This window comes from Pantherophis guttatus, chromosome 13 (genome assembly GCF_059756535.1).
Source record: "Pantherophis guttatus breed Tessera chromosome 13, ASM5975653v1, whole genome shotgun sequence".
In the NCBI taxonomy this organism is placed as follows: Eukaryota; Metazoa; Chordata; class Lepidosauria; order Squamata; family Colubridae; genus Pantherophis; species Pantherophis guttatus.
This window is the reverse complement of record NC_142075.1, coordinates 15,521,703-15,545,202: the sequence shown is the minus strand read 5'-3', so window position 1 is coordinate 15,545,202 and position 23,500 is coordinate 15,521,703. Positions and strand designations below refer to the sequence as shown.

Here is a 23,500-nt window from a genome sequence, read left to right as displayed (position 1 = left end):
ATATCATTCCAGACAAGTGGCCGTCCAGTCTCTTCTTAAAAACCTCCAGTGTTGGAGCATTCACAACTTCTGGAGGCAAGTTGTTCCACGGATTAATTGTTCTAACTGTCAGGAAATTTCTCCTTAGTTCTAAATTGCTTCTCTCCTTGATGAGTTTCCACCCATTGCTTCTTGACCTGCCCTCAGGTGCTTTGGAGAATAGCTTGACTCCCTCTTCTTTGTGGCAGCCCCTGAGATATTGGAACACTGCTATGATGTCAACCCTAGTCCTTCTTTTCACTAGACTAGAAAAAAAGGCAAGCGATCTGGTTTGTTCTCTCTTGGACACACAGAATATCGAATAACAGCATTGGAAGGGACCTTGGAGGTCTTCTAGTCCAACCCCCTGCTCAGGCAGGACACCCTACTCCACTTCAGACAAATGGTTATTCAATCTCTTCTTAAAAACTTCCAGTGTTGGAGCATTCACAACCTCTGGAGCAGGGGTGGGCTTCAAAATTTTTAGCAAGGGGTCCTATGCCCGGTTGCTGGGTGGGCGTGGCCATGGTGAACGTGGCCTAAGTCAGCCTCCTACACCACGGCGGAGGGGGGGCGCTTTTTTGCCCTCCCTGGGCTCTGGAGGTTCTCCTCGAGCCTCCGGGAGGGCGAAAACGGACTCCCCAGGCTCCTGAGGCCCTCTGGAGGCCGGAAACAGGCCCATTTCCGGCCTTCCTGAACTTCCAGTAGGCCCATTTTTCACCCTCCCTGAGCCTCCGTGCACGCCTTGCACTTACCTGCATCCAAAACAGGCCACATGGGGACTCCTGGGAGGGGAGGGGTAGGGTGGGCGGGGCGGGGCCAGCCAGGAGTGGGATTTGGGGGTTCTCTGAACTGCACAGAATCTTAGCTAGAGGTTCTGCCGAACCCCTGCGAACCCCCAGCATCCCACCCCTGCTCTGGAGGCAAGTTGTTCCACTGATTAATTGTTCTAACTGTCAGGAAACAATCCCTTTCTCTCACACCTATACACATACACAAAGTCCCATGTGAGGGTGTACAGAACAGCCTTTGCAATCAGACTCAGGGAAGCAGGCAACATTAGATCCCAAATTAATTTCTTGAAAAAGATGCCTAATAGCCTCGGGATAAAATTAGACTGCTGGATGACCTTAACATTTCTTTACAGCTACATTTTTATGTTTAGGGACTATAATAATTTTTAGGGCAGGCTGAGCCCAATAATTTACTGACATGTAAATTATTTAAGGAAGTGAAGGATATTAAGCAGATGCTAGCTAGCCGAACGTGAAACTCAAATTCATATTTTAAATTCCCTTTAATTCAGTTAGGAATTCTCACATCTAATGAGAAAATCCTGGGGAACGTTAATCATCGATCTGTGGATTCGAAACGTAACAATTGCCAACACCCTGGTTTTTGCTTGCACGATACTCCCCAACTAATATTTCTAGTGCTAACTAGCAGAGCCGTGAAGAAAAGAGATCATCAGATGGGAGAAGGGGGGGAGGAATGAAGGACATGACCCTGATTCTGAAGACAACCTTTAGACGCATGCAAGATTCGAACAAAGGTGAGCGGTAATATGCAATTTAAGATTCTTAAAAATTAAAAGCAAGTCTTCAGAATTCATGATAGTAGCACATAAGGTACTAAGTAAAACTTGCTAAAGTCTCATACACAGAACATCCAGGGGTGGGGCTGTTGGGGGTTTGCAGGGGTTCGGGAGAACCTCTAGCTAAGATTCTGTGCAGTTCGGACAGCCCCCAAATCCCTTTCCTGGCTGGCCCCGCCCACCCAACCCCACTCCTCCCAGGAGCCCCCACGCGGCCCGTTGGGAAAAATACACGTTCCCAAAAGGCTTCCACAATTTTGGCCACTACTGTGTCATAAATCCTCCTTTCAGGAAAGCAAGCATCAAACACGTTCAGTCAATCATGATCATCCTAACCTCTCATTCATGTTTATCAACCTTGACAATGGAGAATTCTGGGAGTTGAAGTCCACACATTTTAAAACCGCCAAGGTTGAGAAACTCCTCCCTAAGTGGATGGGACTTCTTCTCCATCCTTCTTTGCGATTTGCTGAACTAGCGGAAGTGGATCAGAACTGGTCCATTTAGCTGGAGAGTTTCAAGCTGTTTTTCCTGAAGTAGGGTAATTAATGGCAATGCAAAACCTCTTGAAGCATCTTCAAAGATACAGTGGGGTTACGCCATTTCTCACCAGGCTCAAGGTTGACTCATCCTTCCATCCTTCTGAAGTGGGTAAAACGAGGACCCAAATTGTTGGGAGGGGGGGCAATTTGCTGACTGTTTAAACCGCTTAGAGTGGGCTGTAAAGCACTGTAAAGTGATATATAAGTCTAAGTGCTATTGCTATTGTAGCCTCACAACTATCATACAAAGCTTTTAAAGTTGAGAAAAGGATGACCAAGTGTTTTTCTACACTATTGCTCTTTCCCACCCCGCCATAGAGTAATTCTTTTGAGGTCTCTTTTTGCTATTTGCCCAAAATAAAGTACCCACAAGAGGTTGTGAAAGTCATTCTGTTGGACAATAATTAAATCAATTCGAATTGTTGATTAGTCTGGTCTTTTAAAATGGATTCCTAAAAGGGGTTCCTGAATATTAGACTGTCGAGCCAGGATTGAATTTCTTTCTTCATCTCTTATCTATTGATAAGATAACTTTATTTTTATTTTTTTTACCGCGAGCACACCGGCCCCACATTAAAAATAAAATTCTGTTGCCTGCTCTCAAGAGTGTATAAAAGTGTATATCTTCCCAAACACACATATAGGTAAAGTTTCCCCTTGCACATATGTGCTAGTTGTTCCTGACTCTAGGGAGCGGTGCTCATCTCCGTTTCAAAGCCGAAGAGCCAGCGCTGTCCAAAGACGTCTCCGTGGTCATGTGACCAGCATGACTAAATGCCAAAGGCACACGGAACGCTGTTTCCCTCCCACCAAAGATGGTCCCTATTTTTCTACTTGCATTTTTTACGTGCTTTCGAACTGCTAGGTTGGCAGAAGCTGGGACAAGGAACGGGAGCTCACCCCATTACGCGGCACTAGGGATTCGAACCGCTGAACTGCTGACCTTTCAATTGACAAACTCAGCATCTTAGCCACTGAGCCACCGCATCCCCTATACACACGTATACACGTGCTATAAACATTTTCAGTTCTATTGACATCCATTGGAAAGGCTGATTTACTAGAAGTTCCTTCAACACAGATATTTATACAGTCCTGCTATCTACCTTCTTGTGGATAACTAAATCAAGGATTAGTCACGATCTATTCTTCTCTTGCTATTTGGTTAATTATATCTTGAAAACTGTTTTAGGAACATTAAAGAGCTATTGAATATTTAACACTCTTTGTTATTAGGAGCCCAAGGCAACATTCGTAGGACGAGATGAAGCCGTCTTCCTGGAGCCAAGCAGGTCTGGGCAGAACACGGCTCTAGATCTCCAGGGTAGAACCAGGAATGAACTCGCAATTATCTTCAACTCCCTAGAGGTTTCAAACTTGCAACAACAACAACACTGTGCTTTTCTGTCCTAAATGATAAGTATCTCCCTCATTTGAAATTTTGATGACCTACAAGCAAACAAGGGCATCTTGTTTCCAAGTGCTCCTAGCAGGTTCTAAAAGGTTGAGCATGGTTTGAAAATGGTAGAATATAGAATAACAGAGTTATTCTATAGAGTTAAGAGTTAAGGGACCTTGGAGGTCTTCTAGTCCAACCCCCTGCTTAGGCACGAAACCCTACACCACTTCAGACAAATGGTTATCCAACATCTTCTTCAAAACTTCCAGTGTTGGAGCATTCACAACTTCTGGAGGCAAGTTGTTCCACTGATTAATTGTTCTCACTGTCAGGAAATTTCTCCTTAGTTCTAAGTTGCTTCTCTCCTTGATTAGTTTCCACCCATTGCTTCTTCTCCTGCCCTCAGGTGCTTTGGAGAATAGCTTGACTCCCTCTTCTTTGTGGCAGTCTCTGAGATATTGAAACACTGCTATCATGTCTCCCCTGGTCCTTCTTTTCATTAAACTAGACATACCTAGTTCATGCAACTGTTCTTCATATCTTTTAGCCTCCAGTCCCCTAATCATCTTTGTTGCTCTTCTCTGCACTCTTTCTAGAGTCTCCACATCTTTTTTACATCGTGGCGACCAAAACTGAATGCAGGATTCCAAGTGTGGCCTTACCAAGTCATTATAAAGGGGTATTAACACTTCATGTGATCTTGATTCTATCCCTCTGTTTATGCAGCCTAGAACTGGGTTGGCTTTTTTGGCAGCTGTGCACACTGCTGGCTCATATTTAAATGGTTGTCCACTAAGACTCCCAAGATCCCTCTAACAGTTACTACTACTGGTGCTACGACTTCAGTTTTCTCTTTCCTACTAAGGAGTCGATTCTTAAAGCAACCACATCTTCTTTTTATTTTCTCAAAGGAGGATTCAAAGTAGCCACATCCCAGGGGGGGAAAAAAATCCATTGCTTTATGGAAGACAAGAGAGATGCTGTGCTTGCAATGAGATCTGAAGCTTTTCTCCCTAATAATTTTTTGAAACATGCGTAGCCAATTTTCATAGTCACGTCACTCATACAAAAATAAAAACTCTGAAGGTCTTCTAGTCCATTTCCCTACACAAAAATGGTGTTGAATTTTCTGAACATTCAGGATAGTACCTTGATAAAACTGGAGGCCACAGACTGAAAAAGCCCTACAGAGTATTGCAAAATAGAAGAGACCAATATTCAGTGTACTCAAAGTTCTGGTTCTCCAGAACTGGTCAGAACCTGCTGAAACCCACCTCTGAGCAAAAAGTACATAATCTAAAAGATAACTGTGCTTCAATCTACATCTTGGTCTGGGATGTCAGAATTAAGTTGGCTTGCTGAAAAATATTGACCAAAGGAAATGCTTCCCAGGATACTGTTGAGTTAGGTGCTGGATTAGGAATTGGAGACCTAGGTAGACACTCTTCAATTCACCAGATGACTTTGGGACAACGCCGTCTTCCAGTCGAGTCTATTTCAAACAACTGTTTTCACGCAAATGATTTTGGAGAAGAGAATACAATGGATACTGCCTTGAGTTACTGGGAGAAACTTGGCTACAAACCTAACAAATAAAACCAATCTGCAAAGCATCCATTAAGCACCCAGCCAACCGAGATTCAGTCTGAAGATTTGAGATGCAGTTAAAACCTTTTCTAGCTAACTCTGGAGTTCTAGGAGCCTTGGATGGATAAGGAAAACTCACTGAGCAGATTCTTGTTATCCTATCCTAAATTCCTAAAACGCACATGGGAATTTGTAGTATTCCAGAAGAGGATGGCGGCTTCTCTAGGACTGGCAGTGTGTTAACAGAACGAACTATGTATATTCATAAGTATTTCAGATGTGGCTTTAAACATCAACAAATATGTACTGATTTCGGTACAGGCAGATTGATCACGTATTCGACACTCTAAAAATCTTCTTTCTTTCTTTTTTTCTTTTTGCTCTGAGCGAATGATCCAGTTCTGTCGTCAAGCTAAGAGCATTCCTGCATTTTTCTTCCGCTTCTGAGTTTTGTTCAGCAAGCACGCATCTGTTCAGCTTACTTAGTATTTTTCCCCCCTCCTGTAATAAATCTGGTTTCTTTTAAAATACTTCCCCTATTTTTTTGTCTGTTAATATCATTATGTATAGTTTGAGGAGTCAATTCTCTATTTTTGGCACTTTCTTATCTTTTATCACAAGGGTTTCTGGAAAGACGCCACCTTAATTCTTGCAGCTACCTTCAACCTAGTGTATATTTGTACTTATCATTTCTGTCCATTTGATTAAAAATGCCTAGTTTATTGAAAACAGATTTCCTTTGCCCCGTTTTTTGCTTATTTTATCAAACCAGATAAAATTCCATTTCCATCAGGTTCCTAGATGTTTCTTTTCTCTTTCCTTAATTTATCCATCTTCCATAGGACATGTCTTTATTTTGTTAAGTGAACAATAAAGGCCCAGGACGCTGTCACTCATATTTTCCCAACCTCGTGTCCTCCAGGAATAGACTGGACTCCAAAACACATGGAGAACATCAGGCAGGAGAAGACTGAACTAAATGCATCCCAGAAATGGCAATAACAACAGCGAGTAAGGCCTTGATTGTTTCCATCACTCCTTCTAGGAGCAAATTTGAGAGGGAGGTGCCAAGGAAGTGAAGCCAAAATTAGAAAACAGAAGGCGTTCTCGGGAGGTTTGTTCTAAAAGACAGATTGCCCCCAGAAGCATAGAGAGGCCAACACATTTAGTTGTCGACAATGGGTTGGAAAACCAAATTGAAAACTGCAGTAGGGCAAAAAGTAGGACATCCATTGCTCCTGGTTCTGAGAAGCAATGGATGGAAGATCATTAAAGAGAGTTCCAACCTAGATCTACAGATAAATGTCCTGACAGAACAATTCACCAATGGAACATCTTGCCCTCAGAAGTTGTGGGTGCTCCATCACTGGAGGTTTTCAAAAAAGGGATTGGATAGCCATTTGTCTGAAATGGTTATAGGTGTCAACTCGCAAAGCATCCCTGGCCTGCTCTCAAGTTGCCATAGGCAAGGGGGATGGGAAACCGACAAACAGCATGGCAGCCAAATACAAAAGCACATTCCAGACATATCTCTCTCAAGGCTGTCTCCCAGGGTTACCCACAGTGGCCAGAGGGGAGTGATTGGCTTGAGATTCATGATTTAGTTAGGGCATCCGTCGGAACCCTGACAATAGGGTTTCCTGCTTGAGCAGGGGGTTGGACTAGAAGATCTCCAAGTTCCCTTCCAACTCCTATTCTATTCCTATTTTCTATTCCATTTCCTATTCCATTTCCTATTCCATTCCATTTCCTATTCCATTCCATTTCCTATTCTATTCTATTCCATTTCCTATTCTATTCTATTCCATTCCATTCTCAAGATCTTCAGGACAGATCCCGAGAAGCAAAGTAAAAACGCTGCTACCAGACCTTCAGTTTGCAGACTCAAACAGGACCTACATTCTAAACAGCAGAACGTATCAACGTACAGGTTGATCATCCATCCCAACGGTGACCTTAGGAAAGGATCTGTGCTAGAAGCTGCTGATGACTTTCTGAATGTAACAGAAGCTGTGTTTTTAGTCTGAAAGTCTTAAAGAGCTTAAGGGCTGATTATCAAGGTGAGATGGGCAGTAAACAAATCTAATAAATAATCTAAGTGAGCACCTATTTAGTTCCAGATACATCAGTCTGGGAGCCAGGACTATAGCAAGACCAGATGCCCTCTCTGACCCATAATACTCTTCACTAGCAAGACAAGGTCCTCTTTCTGGCCCACAATTCTCTTCACTAGCAAGACCAGTTGTCCTTTTTGACCCATAATGCTCCTTTGGACCCATCATTCTCTTTGCTAGGATGCTCAAGCTTTCAAAGACCTATTTGTGATGCTCCAGGGCACAGAATTTTTTTCTGTGCTACTCCCAACCCTGAGAATGCATTTGGCTTTCGTTCTTTCAAAGAGACCTTCCCTTTCAGCCAGGCCCTTAAGAATCTGACTAATAATGATTAAGCTTTTGTTGAAATCTTGTATTCTAGTCATGTCATATTTTACTTTTACAGCTAACTGCCTTGAGTGCCAGACAGATAGAAGGGCAGGGTATAAATTGAAACAATAAAGTTAATTAAATGAAGAGGGGTGGGTGGGGGTAGAGGGAATTAAAGCATGGCACTTGGAGACAAGATCAGCGTGGAAGTAAAAACTCTACTCGGCTCTTGCCAGAAGGGATCCAAATCAGATGGTCACCACATTATAAAAAAGATGTTAAGACTCTGGAAAACGTGCAGAGGAGAGCAACCAGGATGATTAGGGGACTGGAGACTAAAACATATGAAGAACGGAAATGGGCATGGCTAGTCTAGTGAAGAGAAGGACCAGGGTAGACAGGATAGTGGTGTTCCAATATTTGAGGGGCTGCCACAAAGAGGAGGGGGTCAAGCTATTTTCTAAAGGACCTGTAGGCCAGACAAGGAATAATGGATGGAAACTGAACAAGGAGAGATTCAGCCTGGAAATAAGGAGAAATTTTCTGACAATGAGAACCAACCAATCAACCAATGGAACAGAAATTGCCTTTGGAAGTTGTGGGAGCTTCATCACTGGAGGCGTTCAAGAAGAGTTTGGACTGCCATTTGTCAGAAATGATGTAGGGTCTCCTGCTTGGGCAAGGGGTTGGACTAGATGACCTACAAGGTCCCTTCCAACTCTTTAATCTGTTAATTTTTCTCGAAGGAGGCACAAATCCAAAGAGGTGGTAGACCCTCAATTCTAAATAGTGCCCTACTTGCCCAGTTTCCCAATTGGAGGAGTCTCCAACTGAATCCAAGCTTTATTTTATTTTATTTTATATTTTATGTTTTCCATGATGGAACTGTCTCTGTCCTTTCACCCGATTTTGTTTATAGTTTGGTGTTCTGTGCAAGGTGCTATGCTTATTTACTGTTAACTTGTTTATTTTGCTTCATTTGTGTGGCCAACCATCTCAACAAGTGACTCTGGGCAGGGAACCATCTTACGTTAAAAACAATTCCAATCACAAAGACAAAAATTACCTCAGAATGGAATAGAATAACAGAGTTGGAAGGGACCTTGGAGGTCTTCTAGTCCAACCCCCTGCTTGACTCCTTTTGTTCACCTAAATCTCAGCGATTCCCCTCTATTAGCATTACAGGGAGTCCACAACTTACAACAGCTTGTTTAGTGACCATTCAAAGTTACGCCACTGAAAAAAAGGGACTTATGACTGTTGCAGCATCTCATTGTGCTCATGTGATCAGAATTTCAATGCTTGGCAACTGACTCATATTTATGACGGTTGCAGTGTCCCGGGATCACTTGATCCCCTTTTGTGATCTTTTGACAAGCAAAGCCAATAGGGAAGCCAGATTCACTTAACAACCCTGTTACTAACTTAACAACTTCAGTGATTCTCTTAACAAATGCAGCCAGAAACGTCGTAAAATGAGACAAAACTCACTTAGCAAATGTCTTGCTTAGCAACAGGAATGTTGGACTCCATTGTGATCGTAAGTCTGAGGACTACCCGTATTCTCTTTGAGTGTACCCATTTCATTTTAATTCATTCCCATTCTTTTTAGAATGAGTTTTTAGACATTTACTCTTAGGAAGCTTATTGCTAAAAGAGCCTCAATGGCGAAAAAGAAAAGAAGAGCTGGAGCTAATTCTGGCCACCCCCCTATCCCAGGGAAACTGCTAAACCATGAAGATGGAAGAGTTAATACCAACCGTGGATCTAATCTCAATAAATGGGAATGATTTATTTGCTCTCCCTAACTAATTTGACCTTTAAATTTAATAGGAAACTAAGATGAAGATCTACAGAGCAATCCTAAAATGAGCCCTCCCCACTTTTTTGAAAGCGATTATCAGATAACCTCCTCAACAGCACAGTCACAGAAGACCCACACAAGAATGTAATAGTCTCTCTCTCTCTCTCTCTCTTTCTCTCTGTGTATCTCTTTCCTTCTCTCTGTCTTTCTCTCTCTCTCTCTGTGTATATGTATCATCTCTCTGTCTCTGTCTCTCTGTGTATGTGTGTCTCCTTCTCTCTCTCTCTGTCTCTCTCTCTCCTTCTCTCTCTCTCTGTCTCTCTCTGTGTGTGTCTCCTCTCTGTCTTTCTCTGTGTCTCTGTGTGTGTCTCTCTTTCTCTCTCTCTCTGTCTCTCTCTCTGTCTCTCTCTCTCTTCTCTCTCTCTGTCTCTGTCTCTGTATCTCTCTCTCTTCTCTCTCTCTGTCTCTCTCTCTGTATCTCTCTCTCTGTCTCTCTCTCTGTCTCTCTCTCTGTATCTCTCTCTCTTCTCTCTCTCTGTCTCTGTCTCTGTGTGTGAGTGTCTCCTTCTCTCTGTCTCTCTCTCTCTGTGTCTCTCTCCTCTGTTTCTCTCTGTGTGTGTGTCTGTCTCTCTCTCTCTCTATGTGTGTGTGTCTCCTTCTCTCTGTCTCTCTCTCTCTCTCTGTGTCTCTCTCTCTCCGTCTCTCTCTCTGTTTCTCTCTTCTCTCTCTCTGTATGTGTGTCTCCTTCTCTCTGTCTCTCTCTCTGTCTCTCTCTCTTGTTCTATCTGTCTCTCTCTCTCTCTCTCTCTCTCTCTCTCACACACACACACACACACACACACAAACACACAGTCTCTCTCGCTCCCTCTCTCGGTGTCTCTGTCTCTCTCTCTCTGTCTCTCCCTTTTTTCTCTCTGTCTCTCTTAACTTGATCTGCTGGCAAGATACGATCTTACATGTGTGCTGAAAGCATTTTACTGGCTGCTAATTGCACAGAGGTGAAATACAAATGTTGCTGATGACCTTTAAAGTTCTGTACAGTCTACGTCCAGTTCCCCGAAAAGAATGCCTCTTTCTATCTAATCCCCAGCCCCAACTGTTCAGATCCTCGAGAGAGAGAGAGAGGGAGATTTACTGACAACTGCCAGAAGTTCATCTCATAGAGCTCAGGATCAAACCTTCTTTGTTGTTGTCCGAGTTCTCTGGAATGTACTCTGCACCACATGAAAAGGATTTCCCAGGTGGCTTTTAGAAAACCTTTAAAACAGATCCTTTTCCATTGAGGAGAATACACGCAGCTCAAGGTTGAACACAAGTGAGCTCCAAGAAGGGCTTTGAGGTGGTTTCATTGTCTTGTGGATCGAGTCACAAAACATGGATGTAGGAAAACCAAATGCATGGAGAAGAAAGGGAAGACTGAGAAAGTTGCGGTTGGATGGAATTAATGACAAGATCACAAAGCACAAAGACATGAGAATGTTACAGAAGAAAAGACAATCAATGAATGAAGAAGTATATGGTGGCGGTATATGATGAAAAGCAAGGATAAACAAAGAAGCATACTGAAGAGCGTATAATGTAATTTTAGCTACGTTTCCTTTTCTTTTTCCTTACCTAATGCTGTTCATTTCTTTGGCTTACTATGTCCCCGTTTCTATGCTTGACATAACACTGCTTACTCTGAATAGGAACAGTATGCTGGGTATGTATGTCTGCAACGGACCAAAATTAACCACAAATTGTGAATGAACTTACTTATTTTAGGGCAGTGTCCTATGTATACCATTGGCGCCTCTCCCTCCGGAGCTGTTTTGTCCTCCCCAAGATCCAATCTTTGCCAACAAAGACAGAAGGAGTTACTTCCTGATGGCAGCTTTCATCTGTGGAGAAAGTTCCATTGCTATAATTAGATGGGCAGCAATGCCCTAAATGTGCAAAACCAGTGAAAACGCATCAACCTTGCATCAAAGCCAGTTTAACTTTGCTGAAGGGGAAGGAAGGAAGGAAGGAAGGAAGGGAGGGAGGGAGGGAGGGAGGGAGGGAGGGAGGGAGGGAAGGAAGGAAGGAAGGAAGGAAGGAAGGAAGGAAGGAAGGAAGGAAGGAAGGAAGGAAGGAAGGAAGGAAGACCACACCTGGAATACTGCATCCAGTTTTGGTCACATCATTACAAAAAAGATGTTGAGACTTTGGAAAAAAATGCCAAGAGCAATTTAAGATGATTAAAGCCTTGGAGACAAAAACATATGAAGAACGGTTGCAGGAACTGGGTATTTATTTATTTATTTATTTATTTATTTATTTATTTATTTATTATATTTCTATACCGCCTTTCTCCCGTAGGACTCAAGGCGGTGTACAGTCAAGAAAAATATAGACACACAAACATCATAAAATTGCTAATTAAAATTATTACTTAGTTTGGTCAATTAAATAAAACCCAGAATTAGATAACATTTAAAAATTCATTCACATGTTCGTATGTTTAGCCCCGCCTGTTGGAACATCAGGGTCTTGAGGACACGGCGGAAAGCACGGAGATCAGGGATATTCCGTATCTCCGGGGGCAGTTCATTCCAAAGGGTTGGAGCCCCCACAGAGAAGGCCCTCCCCCTGGGAGTCGCCAGTCGACATAATTTGACTGACGGTACCCTGAGTAGTCCCTCCCTGTGAGAACAAACTGGTCGGTGGGAGGCTATTGGTGGCAAAAGACGGTCTCGTAGGTACCCAGGTCCTAAGCCATGGAGCGCTTTAAAGGTGATAACTAACACCTTGAATCTGTATGGCTAATCTGGAGAAAAGAAGGACTAAGGAGGATATGATAACAGTATTCCAGTATTTGAGGGCCATGAAGAAAAGGGGATCAACTTATTTTCCAAAGCACCAGAAGGCAGGATAAGAAACAACAGGTGGAAACTAATCAAGGAGAGATTCAACCTAGAATTAAGGAGGAACTTCCTAACAGTGAGGACAATTAACCAGTGGAACGCCTTGCCGTCAGAAGTTGTGGATGCTTCATCATTGAAGGATTTTAAGAAAAGTCTGGGCAGCCACCTGTCTGAAATGGTTTGGGGTCTCTTGCTTAAGCAGGGGATTGGACTAGAGGACCTCCAAGGTCCCTTCCAGCTCTATTCTGATGGATGGATGGATGAATGGATGGATGGATGGAAGAATACATGAGAAAGGAAGGAAGGAAGGAAGGAAGGAAGGAAGGAAGGAAGGAAGGAAGGAAGGAAGGAAGGAAAAATAGATGAGTGAGAGAGGAAGGAAGGAAGCAATGAAGGAACAAAGGAAAAATAGATGAGTAAGGAAGGTGGGAAGGAAGGAAGGAAGGAAGGAAGGAAGGAAGGAAGGAAGGAAGGAAGGAAGGAAGGAAGGAAAAATAGATGAGTGAGAGAGAAAGGAAGGAAGCAATGAAGGAACAGAGGACAAATAGATGAGTAGGGAAGGTGGGAAGGGAGGAAGGAAGGAAGGGAGAGGGAGAAAAAATAGATGAGTGAGAGAGGAAGGAAGGAAGCAATGAAGGAACAAAGGAAAAATAGATGAGTAAGGAAGATGGGAAGGTGGGAAGGTAGGTAGGTAGGTAGGTAGGTAGGTAGGTAGGTAGGTAGGTAGGAAGGAAGGAAGGAAGGAAGGAAGGAAGGAAGGAAGGAAGGAAGGAAGGAAGGAAGGAAGGGTTAAGCCACATATTTGGCGTTTGGAATGTTTGGGGATCACAAAATGGCTGTCAGAAGTCAAGCTGGTGACAATGGACCTTGCCATCTTCTCAAAAGCCCCCCCCCCCCCCCCGCAGATGCTCTCCAACAACTCTTTGCCCAGCTTTCTTTGGCCTCTTTTTTTCTGGGCATCTACCCAAAGCCCTGGCCTGCAGCAGCTCCTGCCATCTTGATTTTCCAGGGGGCCCAGATGGGGGATAGACACATTTCTCCAATAAGGATGACAGCGACGGTTGGTATTTTTATTTTGCAGCATGCCATCTTCCAATCCTTTTCTTTTTTTTTCTTTTTTTTAATTAAAAGAGCATTTTTTAAAAATGAAGCTAGAATGGGCCAAGGGCCATTTGGCTAGTTTAATAACGTCATGCGTCTGTTCCAAATGGAAATGTTTTCATGTCAGCACACATGGAATTTACACTTCGGCAAGGAGACGTGGAGCTACTTTCTAAGAGGCAAGAGATTTTTATTAGCGCTCAGCAGTCAACAAAAACATTAAAAGCAAAAACAAAAAAGCGCAACAACCCACAAGAACCCCAAGGAAAAGGAAAACATCCAGAAAATGAGCTATATCAAAAAAAAGAGGGGGGGAGGGAGTGCATAGTTTGGGATTACATATAAATGCGTCGGTAATCCTAAACAGATATAATTTTAAACCTTTTCCGTCTTTCCATTCAAAGGTTTATTTGTACAGAAAGAGGCAATCTAAGAGGAATTACTTCGTTGATAGAATCAAAACCTTTTGAATGAAAGAATTCAAGATTCTTTGTGGCCTGGAGTAATCCTTCATCGGGGCTATTGCCCAGAATTAAATACCATTGATCCAAATTAGGATACCCAACCAGGAAGGGGTGTGTGTGTGTGTGTGTGTGTGTGTGTATCAAATATATTTTACTGATAAAGAAATAAAGGGAGACTGTGAGTAGACCAGGTGTCTCGGTAAAACACACACACACACACACACACATATATATATATATATATATATATATGCTGCTATGATAATCTATCTATCTATCTTCTATCTATCTATCTTTCTATCTACTTATCTATCTATCTATCTATCTATCTATCTATCTATCTATCTATCTATCTATCTATCTATCAGTGCCTAAGACACTGAACTTGTCGATCAAAAGGTCAGCAGTTCAGCGGTTCGAATCCCTAGTGCCGCGTAACGGGGTGAGCTCCCGTTCTTTGTCCCAGCTTCTGCCAACCTAGCAGTTCGAAAGCATGTAAAAAATGCAAGTAGAAAAATAGGGACCACCTTTGGTGGGAAGGTAACAGCGTTCCATGAGCCTTTGGCATTGAGTCCTGCCGGCCACATGACCACGGAGATGTCTTCGGACACCGCTGGCTTTTTGGCTTTGAAATGGAGATGAGCACCGCCCCCTAGAGTCGGGAATGACTAGCACATATGCGCGAGGAGAACCTCTATCTATCTATCTATCTATCTATCTATCTATCTATCTATCTATCTATCTATCATCTATCTCTTTCTATCCACCTATTATCTGTCTGTCTGTCTGTCTACCTATTATCAACTATCTATCCATCCATCCATCCATCCATTCATGTCCAGTCAATCCAAAGGATTTCTTTAAAAATTTGAAATTCCTCTTTTCTAATAGGAAGGTTTTCCTTTAGAGCAGTGCTTCCCAAACCTGGTAAATTACCCCAAACTAGGTAAAAGTGGTTTTTTCTTGGGTAACAACATACACACGCATTACCCATCACAAGAGAGACATTTCGAACGGACTTAAATGACTTAAACTGTGAAATTAATATTTAAGCACGATTTGAGGCTGTAGCTTTTCAAACAGCCCGTTTCAGATTTGAGTGAAGGAGGTATAGTGAAGGTTTCAGCCTCAAATTGGTTGAAAAACGAGAACTTCTGCACACTTTCAGTTGTATGTTGTGGTTGTGTAGTTGTGTGTATGAAGCGGTGGGTGCTCCATCACTGGAGGCTTTCAAAAAGAGACTGGAAAAACCATTTATCTGAAATGATAGAGGGCAGTGGTGAAATCCAAATTTGTTTATTACCGGTTCTGTGGGCGTGGCTTGGTGGGCGTGGTGTGGTGTGGCTTGGTGGGCATGGCAGGGGAAGGATACTGCAAAATCTCCATTCCCACCCCACTCCTGGGGGAAGGATATTGCAAAATCTCCATTCCCACCCCACACTGGGGCCAGCCAGAGGTGGTATTTGCCGGTTCTCCGAACTGCTCAAAATTTCCGCTACCGGTTCTTCAGAACCTGTCAGAACCTGCTGTTTCCCACAGAAAGGAAAACACCGGGAGCCACAAAACCCTCCCTCTGCCTGACTATTTCTTGAACGGCCACAAAACTAGCATATGTAGTTGAATTAAACATTCTGCTTTCTTCTGAAACTTTTCTTTTCTTGGATTTATCTATGGTTGGCCTACCAGGGGTTGAAAAGCTCAATAAATCACATGCCAGCGGGTGTCGCACATTGGCGGTTGTGATGCATATTTTGAGTGACAGGGAGCCGCAGCAGAGGGGTGAAAGAGCCACATGCGGCTCCAGAGCCGCAGGTTGCTGACCCCTGGTATAGTGCAATATTAATGCAATATCGCCAGGGGTTTTCAATTCAGTTCTACAGAATGTGAAGGATGTGTGTTTTTTATACGTATAAATGTACACTGAAGATGGCATTTAATTTTGTTGTACGGGGCGCAATGACAATAAAGTAACTAAACTGAACTAATTGGAAATTCGCTGTACAGGCGGCTAGGAGAGGAGGGTCAGTCCAACGCTAACCCACCCTCCAAAATTTCTTGAGCTGAAACAGAGATCCCCGAGCTCCAGCTTTTCTGGCTCCGTGTCTGCAGGCTGGAAGGGCTTCAAATATGCTGAGCTTATGTGACTGCATATTGTACTTCCAGACTAAAAATAGCCAGGCTGGAATCCTACAGTAGGAAAAGCATCTCCTGGACTGTTAAGCCCTCAGGAATGGGGGAAATATGCTGCCTTGGAAGTCGTCCCACAATTCAGTAAACTCCCCGCCCCCCGAAACTCTGCTCTCTCCTCTCCTAGATCTCTAAACCTCTGCTCTCTCCTTTCCTAGATCTCTGGATGCCACGGCAGGCATGGGTACTTTCCCCAAATATACAAGCTGGCGGGTTACAGGCAGTCCTCGACTTACAACACTTCATTGAGTGGCCGTTCAAAGTTACGACGGCCCTGAAAACAGTGACTCACGACCATCTTACATTAAAAAAACCATTCCAATCACAAAGACAAAAATTACACCTCGACTCCTTTTTGTTCACCTAACTCTCGGCTCATTCCCCTCTGTTAGCATTAAAGGGAGGCACGAGGCTCAGGGTTGACTCAGCCTTCCATCCTTCCGAGGTGGGTAAAATGAGGACCCAGATTGTTGGGGGCAATAGGCTGACTCTGTAAACCGCTTAGAGAGGGATGTCAAAGCACTGTGAAGCGGTACAGAAGTCTAAGTGCTATAGCTATTGCTACATGTGTGTCGGTGGTAGGTTTCAAATTTTTTTTACTACCGGTTCTGTGGGCATGGCTTGGTGGGCGTGGCTTGGTGGGCGTGGCAGGGGAAGGATATTGTAAAATCTCCATTCCTTCCCCTGGAGTGGGATACTGCAAAATCCCCATTTCCTCCCGATCAGCTGGGACTCGGGAGGCAGAGAATAGGGAGGCAGGGCCAGTCACAATTTTTACTACTGGTTCTCTGAACTACTCAAAATTTCCATTACCAGTTCTCCAGAACTGGTCAGAACCTGCTGAAACCCACCTCTGATATGTGGGAAGTAAGCCTTAGCTTTGCACCTATCCTTGAGGGAGAAGTATAGGAGGACAACACAGCTTAGACTGCTTGATGCTTCATTTTCAGGAATGGCTCCAAAGCAAGCTGACTGAAAGATTCTGATACCAGATAAATACAAATAAACAACAGTGTAATAGCCAAAGGCTACGATAATAACATGCATAGTTTAAACATGCAAATCTATATATATATAAGCAAAAACCACTCATGCTGTAATCACGAAATCTCCAGAACCGTAAAGCCTACAAACTTGAAATTTGCCACGTATGTTCCTCTTGGCTTCTAGGTGCTCATTAAGAAAGGATTTTTCGAAATGACCATCAGAGCATTAGTATTTCCTATATTATTATTAACACGCTCTGATGCTAAGGAGTTCTACTCCCCCTCCCCACCTCAAAAGAAAACTGTTCCAAATGCAAAACACAAACAGAGGAGAGGAGTTTCACTTTCAGTTTCACTTTCACAGCAGCAAGCAGCTTTACTACAGAAGAGTTGAGCTAAGCCACACCCACCCTCCTTCCTGTCTCCTTCTTGCTCACACAGCAAATACTGTTTGAGTTTCCAGACACCCCTCAACTCTCTCACACACTGACAGGATGCTAGCCAGATGAATACCAATGGATGCTGCCGGCTGAGACATTCTATTCCCACTTCCCCTCTGTTCCAACTGCCAGTTGCATTATATTAAAACACTCTGATGCTACGGAATTACACATTCTACATTAAGTTTCAGGCTGTAAGTGTCAATTTATCAAGCCCAAGCACATAGTTTTGTAAGCGAAGCCCGGGCGTCCAGCTAGTGCAAAATATAATTTGAAAAGATTATAAAAGCAGTCTTGGACATAAAATCAATACCTCGGTTTTCTGCCCACTTTCTAGAATGACTGGAATTTTTTTTCCCCATAAAGACATAATCTACTTTTTCTATATGGGGCCCTCCAGATACATTGGGCTATAATTTCCAGAGCATCCAAATAAGTATTAGCCAACCTGGATGGGAATTCAATCTGTGCACAAAATGTCACACCAAAGGACACACTTACATTTTGGTTGGGTTTGCCTAACATGCTACTCTAGGCCAAAATGGAGCTGGGCAACTCGTGATTCAACCTGTTGTGGAACCCAACCTCGTTGTAGAATGTTCTAGGAATGAGGTCATTACATGAAGTTCATTTGTTATGCAAATGCAGCAATTGTCTTTGGGTTAATTGGGTTTTGGTTGTAGCTTGTTAGGTGAATCCAGCCCTTGAGTGATATACCAGATGCCAGGACAGAAATAGAATTTGATTTAGTTTTAATTTTAAGTTAAGTTAAGCGTGTTAGGATGATTAACAGATAAACATCGTATTTCGCCTTCCGGGCAGGTGAATTAGTTTGAAAACTGATGAGACTTAGTTTTATATCTCCACCCCAGGTTCTCTGAGTGATGCCATGGACATACTATCCAGAGGTGGGTTGCTCCTGGTTCTGTCCGGTTCTTTACAACCAGTAGTAAAAGTGGTGGGAAGCTCCACCCACTCGCCCAGATGTCATAATTTAAGATCTGTGCATGGGCAGAAGCTTCTGCGCATGTGCAGAAGTGTGTGCACCCCCACTGCGAACTGGTAGTAAAGGTAAGTAGAACCCATCCCTGATCCTATCCCAGTGCCTGGAGGCCGTGAGGGCCTGGATGGAGAACCATAGACTACAGCTCAATCCAAACAAGACAGAGTGGGTTTCTGTCCTTCCTGGTGCTGTAGGACCTTCTATCTTTGGTTCTGGATAGGGTGGCACTACTTCAGACAATCCCAGTGTGTCAACTTACACGTTACAATTCGGTGGCAGCTTTTGGGAGCCTTGAGGACCACACCCAGGCTTTCAAGAAGCCACGTGGTAAGAGTTTATTCAGGCTGCAGGAATCAAAAGGATTTTTTGCCCCCTCTTAGTTCTGATAAGTACCCAGCAAGTAGAGATGTCAAGAACGTTGGGACCATCTTCCCCAGAAGGATGGTTCCGCCCAAATATTGAAAGTCAAGAGCAAATCAAGACAGTTGTTGCATGTCGAAAGCCAAGTTGGCAGCGCATTAGCATGATAACTATGGGCAATTCTATTCTATTCTGTATGGCCGTGATGGCGAACCGATGGCACGCGTGCCCAGAGGTGGCATGCAGCGCCCTCTCTGATGGCATGCAAGCCATTGCCCCAGTTCAGCTGTGCTGTGCATGCACTCGCGCCTCCCACTGACCAGCTGGTCTTCGGGTCTCTGTCATGCATGTGCAGGAGGATGGGGCGCATGCAGGGAGCTGCACATGCATTGCATTTGGGGGGTTCGGGCGCCCTTTGGGCACTCGGTCTGGAAAAGGTTAGCCATCACTGCTATATGGAATAGTGTCAACAGGAGAAAGATATTAGTGCGCCATAGAATCTTGACAAGCAAGCGTCTCCTGTAGCATCTTCCCAGAGCATCCTTCTTCTGTGGGAAGTTGAATTTGTGTGCCAACACGAGAATGCGTTCTCAGGTTGCCCTACTGAACGGAGACATGACCTCAGCTCGGAGAGAAGTCTGAGGGCGTAGCTTATCAGATGCATGCATCAAGGACAATACGGCAGTTCTCTTAGTCAACAAGCTCATTTGATAGGATTTGCCAACATTCCTCAGTGCAAACAGCAGTGACTCCTGCTCCAACTGACAAGGCTGTGTCAAAGTCTATATATATAAAAAGCATTATGCAGTTTGGGTTCAGAAACATGCCAGCCCTTCATCAGCTGTCAGATGGGAAAATGAGTAAGCATTTAATTGCCTCTGTATGGCACACCCACGGGGAACAATCTCCCAAAGCTACAAGTAGGAGACAACACATGTTTGGGCCTGAGAAATACATGAAGGAATCTGGCAAGTTGAAACACCAATTTTCGGTTTCGCAGAACCACGTTCACAACGTGTCACAAACAAGGTTAGCCATCATGTCAAGAGAACGTGTGAAGTTCGGAGAGCCAACTTAAATCAGCCAACAGCTCTGGAATCATGTTGTACTGCAGTTTAGTTCTTTTTAAGATGGTTCTCCGACAGCTATATTTATAGTTAACTGGTGCAAGTGTTCTGATTCTTTTTGCAAAGATTTTGTTTTTTAAAAGCTGTGTTAAAACATTGCGAAGGATCTCATGGCATCCTAACAATCGTTCTCAAGATTTCACACACGTTAAGCACCCTCGTCCCAAAAAAGAGAGCAGAATGCAACAGATGAGTTTTGCTAAGGTTCTGTGACTCTATGCAATGTTACAAAATGTCCTGTCCTGTCCTGTCCTGTCCTATCCTATCCTATCCTGCATTCTATTTTACATTCTATCCAATATTCTATTCTAGTCTACATTTTATCCTATTCTACATCCTATCCTATCCTACATTCTAAAAGGGGATGCAGTGGATCAGTGGCTAAGATGCTGAGCTTGTCGATCGAAAGGTCGGCAGTTCAGCGGTTCGAATCCCTAGTGCCGCGTAACGGGGTGAGCTCCCGTTACTTTTCCCAGCTTCTGCCAACCTAGCAGTTCGAAAGCACGTAAAAAATGCAAGTAGAAAAAATGGGGACCACCTTTGGTGGGAAGGGAACAGCGTTCTGTGCGCCTTTGGTGTTGAGTCATGCCAGCCCCATGACCACGGAGACGTCTTCGGATAGCGCTGGCTCTTTGACTTTGAAATGGAGATGAGCACTGCTTCCTAGAGTCGGGAACGACTAGCACATATGTGCCAGGGGAACCTTTACCTTTACCTTATCCTATATTCTATCCTATTCTATCCTACATTTTATCCTATCCTATCCTAGCAATAGCACTTAGACTTATAAACCGCTTCATAGTGCTTTTATAGCCCTCTCTAAGCTGTTTTTACAGAATCAGCATATTGCCCCCCCAACAATCTGGGTCCTCATTTTACCGACCTTGGAAGGATGGAAGACTGAGTCAACCTTGAGCCGGTGAGATTTGAACTGCCGAACTGCAGCTAGCAGTCAGCTGAAGTAGCCTGCAGTGCTGCACTCTAACCACTGCGCCACCTCGGCTCCATCCTACATTCTATCTTATCTTACATCCTACATCCTATCCAGTCCATACTAACTCAGGGAGTTTTCCCCCCTTGAGTTAGCAACAGCACAGAGACCAGTCAAGGGCGCTACAAGGCAACCATATGGAACACTTGCAAAGCACCTGATAAACCCCACGTCACTGATTTCTTTAGGCCAAGGTTTCATTTTCGCTGCCTAATGCTCTCTCCTGCTAGTACGTACAGTATGTGCTTTGGTATCCCCGCACTCCCATGCAAAAAGAGATAGAAGTTTTGGGCCGCGAGCCCAAAAGACATTCTGAAAGCATTTTGGATAGATTCCTTCAGCATTATCTTGTATGGTAGGTGGAGTGCCAGATTTGACCACAACCGAACATTTTATGGAATAGTCCTCAACACATATTGTTGGGAAGACCACAACGGTTATTTATTGCGTTACCGAGCTATATATAAGTTCACTCTTTGGAAATGACCCAAATCTTCTCATATTTGAAAGCCCAGAAGGGATCTGGAAGATTTGGCTTTAGGAGAGATTGACATGATCCCATGCCCCACCCCCGTCCCCCAACCTACCCCAGACCACAAATCTTTTTAACTATGCAAGCAGAGGAAGATCTAAACTGACACCATCAGTTCATCCATTATCTTTCTTGCTCTGTGGAATGCAACATAATTTTCATATATAATACTACGTTCCTTAGGATCATAAATCAGTACTCCTTTGTATACAGTTTAAACTGGATTGGAAGCCCATGACGCTAGGCCATCGTTTGGCTGGGTAGGGGAGGGGGAATCCATACTGAGGCAATGTTTAAACTAATATGATGATTTAAGTGCTTGGAAAGCTGACAAGGACACAACGCATAGCATAATAAAATTGATCGGGTTGGATAAAGTCCTTGGCCTTTGGCCTACCTTTTATTCAACATCATTGCTCGTTTCTAAACTTTACATTTAATTAAAACAGATAAAACAAAATCCACATTAAAGCAGGGTACCCCGTAAATTAAAGTGTCCCAATTTATCAGTACAGGCAGTCCTCGACTTACGACGACTTACGACAGTTCACTTAGTGACCATTCAAAGTACACAATAGCACTGAAAAAAGTGACTTATGATGGTTGCAGCATTCCCCCAAGGTCACATGATTTAAATTTGGATGCTTGACAACTGACTCACATTTATGATGGTTAGAATGTCCCGGGGTCACATGATTTCCTTTTGTCACCTTCTGACAAGTAAAGTCAATGGGGGGAAGCCAGATTCACTTAACAACCATGTTGCTAATCTAACAACTGCAGTGATTCGCTTAACAAACGTGGCAAGAAAAATCGTAAAATGGGGCAAAACTCACTTAACAAATTTCTCACTTGGCAGCATAAATTTGGGGCTCAATTATGGTCATAGAAAACCACCTGTACTAAATTAGCAGGGATTACAAGAACAAAGTTGGTTGACCAGTTGTTGTTAACAGGATTAACGCTGTAACACATGTGCATGTGCCAAATTATTTAATTAAAATTGAAGCTTCCATTTGTACCAACAGATGGAATCTTTCCATGATCCCAAACTTTTATCCATTGCAATCAGATCCAAGAACACAGTTCTACCTACAAGCCAAAAGGAAGGACACATCTATGTGTATGGCCATTCATACACAGCTTCTCTTTTATTCAATTCCCACAACATAAAGCCAACAATCTCAAAGATTTCAGCAACTCTTCATTTTTAATCTTGTTTTCCCTTTGATAGCCCTTGCTAGATAAGGGAGATTTTATAGGAGAGGAAAAAGCGTATACGTTGAATAATAAATAAAACAAAACAGCTATCTCACAAAGCACAACTTGGTCCTGTAAGGACTCACAACCCATCCGTAACACAACCTGAGCAGACCACAGAAATTCCACTAGATGATACATCAACAGCATACATTTAGCACTTCATCATGAATAAGCTGTTTATACCAAATCAGACTTTTGATCCAATTGGCTCATTCCTATCTATGTTGATGGGGTATTATTCTCCCAAATCACGAATGGACAGCCTATAATCAACCCTTTTAATTAGGAAGGAAATGGATGTTTCCCTGAAATAAAGTATGAAGGCTTAAAATTATAGGCAAAATTATAGGAACTATATGGTTATTATTTTGTTGGTTTTAATCCCAATGTCTGGGCATGTCTAGAGTTGCTTCTGTAACTAAAGCAGTATATACAGTAGTGGCCAAAATTGTGGAAACCTTTTGGGAAAAGTGTATTTTCTAAAACTAGCTAATAATACCACGTGTTTGGGGGTGGTTTTTTTGGAGTAGTAATACCATAAAATTGTATATCAATGGAAAGATAATTTAATCAAGAATGTAATGCAATAACTTTTATGAAGGATTTGCCATTAGAATAGCAGTTACGGTATAAAGAAGAAAAGTGAAACACGTAGAAAAAATGAGATATACAAAAATGATCACCATGTCAGTGAATCTTACAAATTGAATAAATAAATAAATAAATCCTTAGTTGGGTAACCTTTAGCATGAATGACGGCCTTACAACGTCTTCCCATGGAGTGAACCAAGTCT

General features: G+C 43.1%; 1 protein-coding gene across 4 annotated transcripts in view; it reads right to left on the bottom strand.

Moving 5' to 3' along the window:
• CEMIP (cell migration inducing hyaluronidase 1) overlaps nucleotides 1-23,500 on the bottom strand; it is a 153,523-nt gene that overhangs the window by 116,478 nt on the left and 13,545 nt on the right. For 3 of the 4 annotated variants that reach the window (XM_087877920.1, XM_087877923.1, XM_087877922.1), the window contains one exon: nucleotides 11,123-11,247. The exons of the other annotated variant lie outside the window; for it this stretch is intronic. The gene's annotated coding sequence lies outside the window, so the exon portion shown is untranslated. The remainder of the gene's footprint in view (nucleotides 1-11,122; nucleotides 11,248-23,500) is intronic. 4 annotated transcript variants of the gene reach the window in all.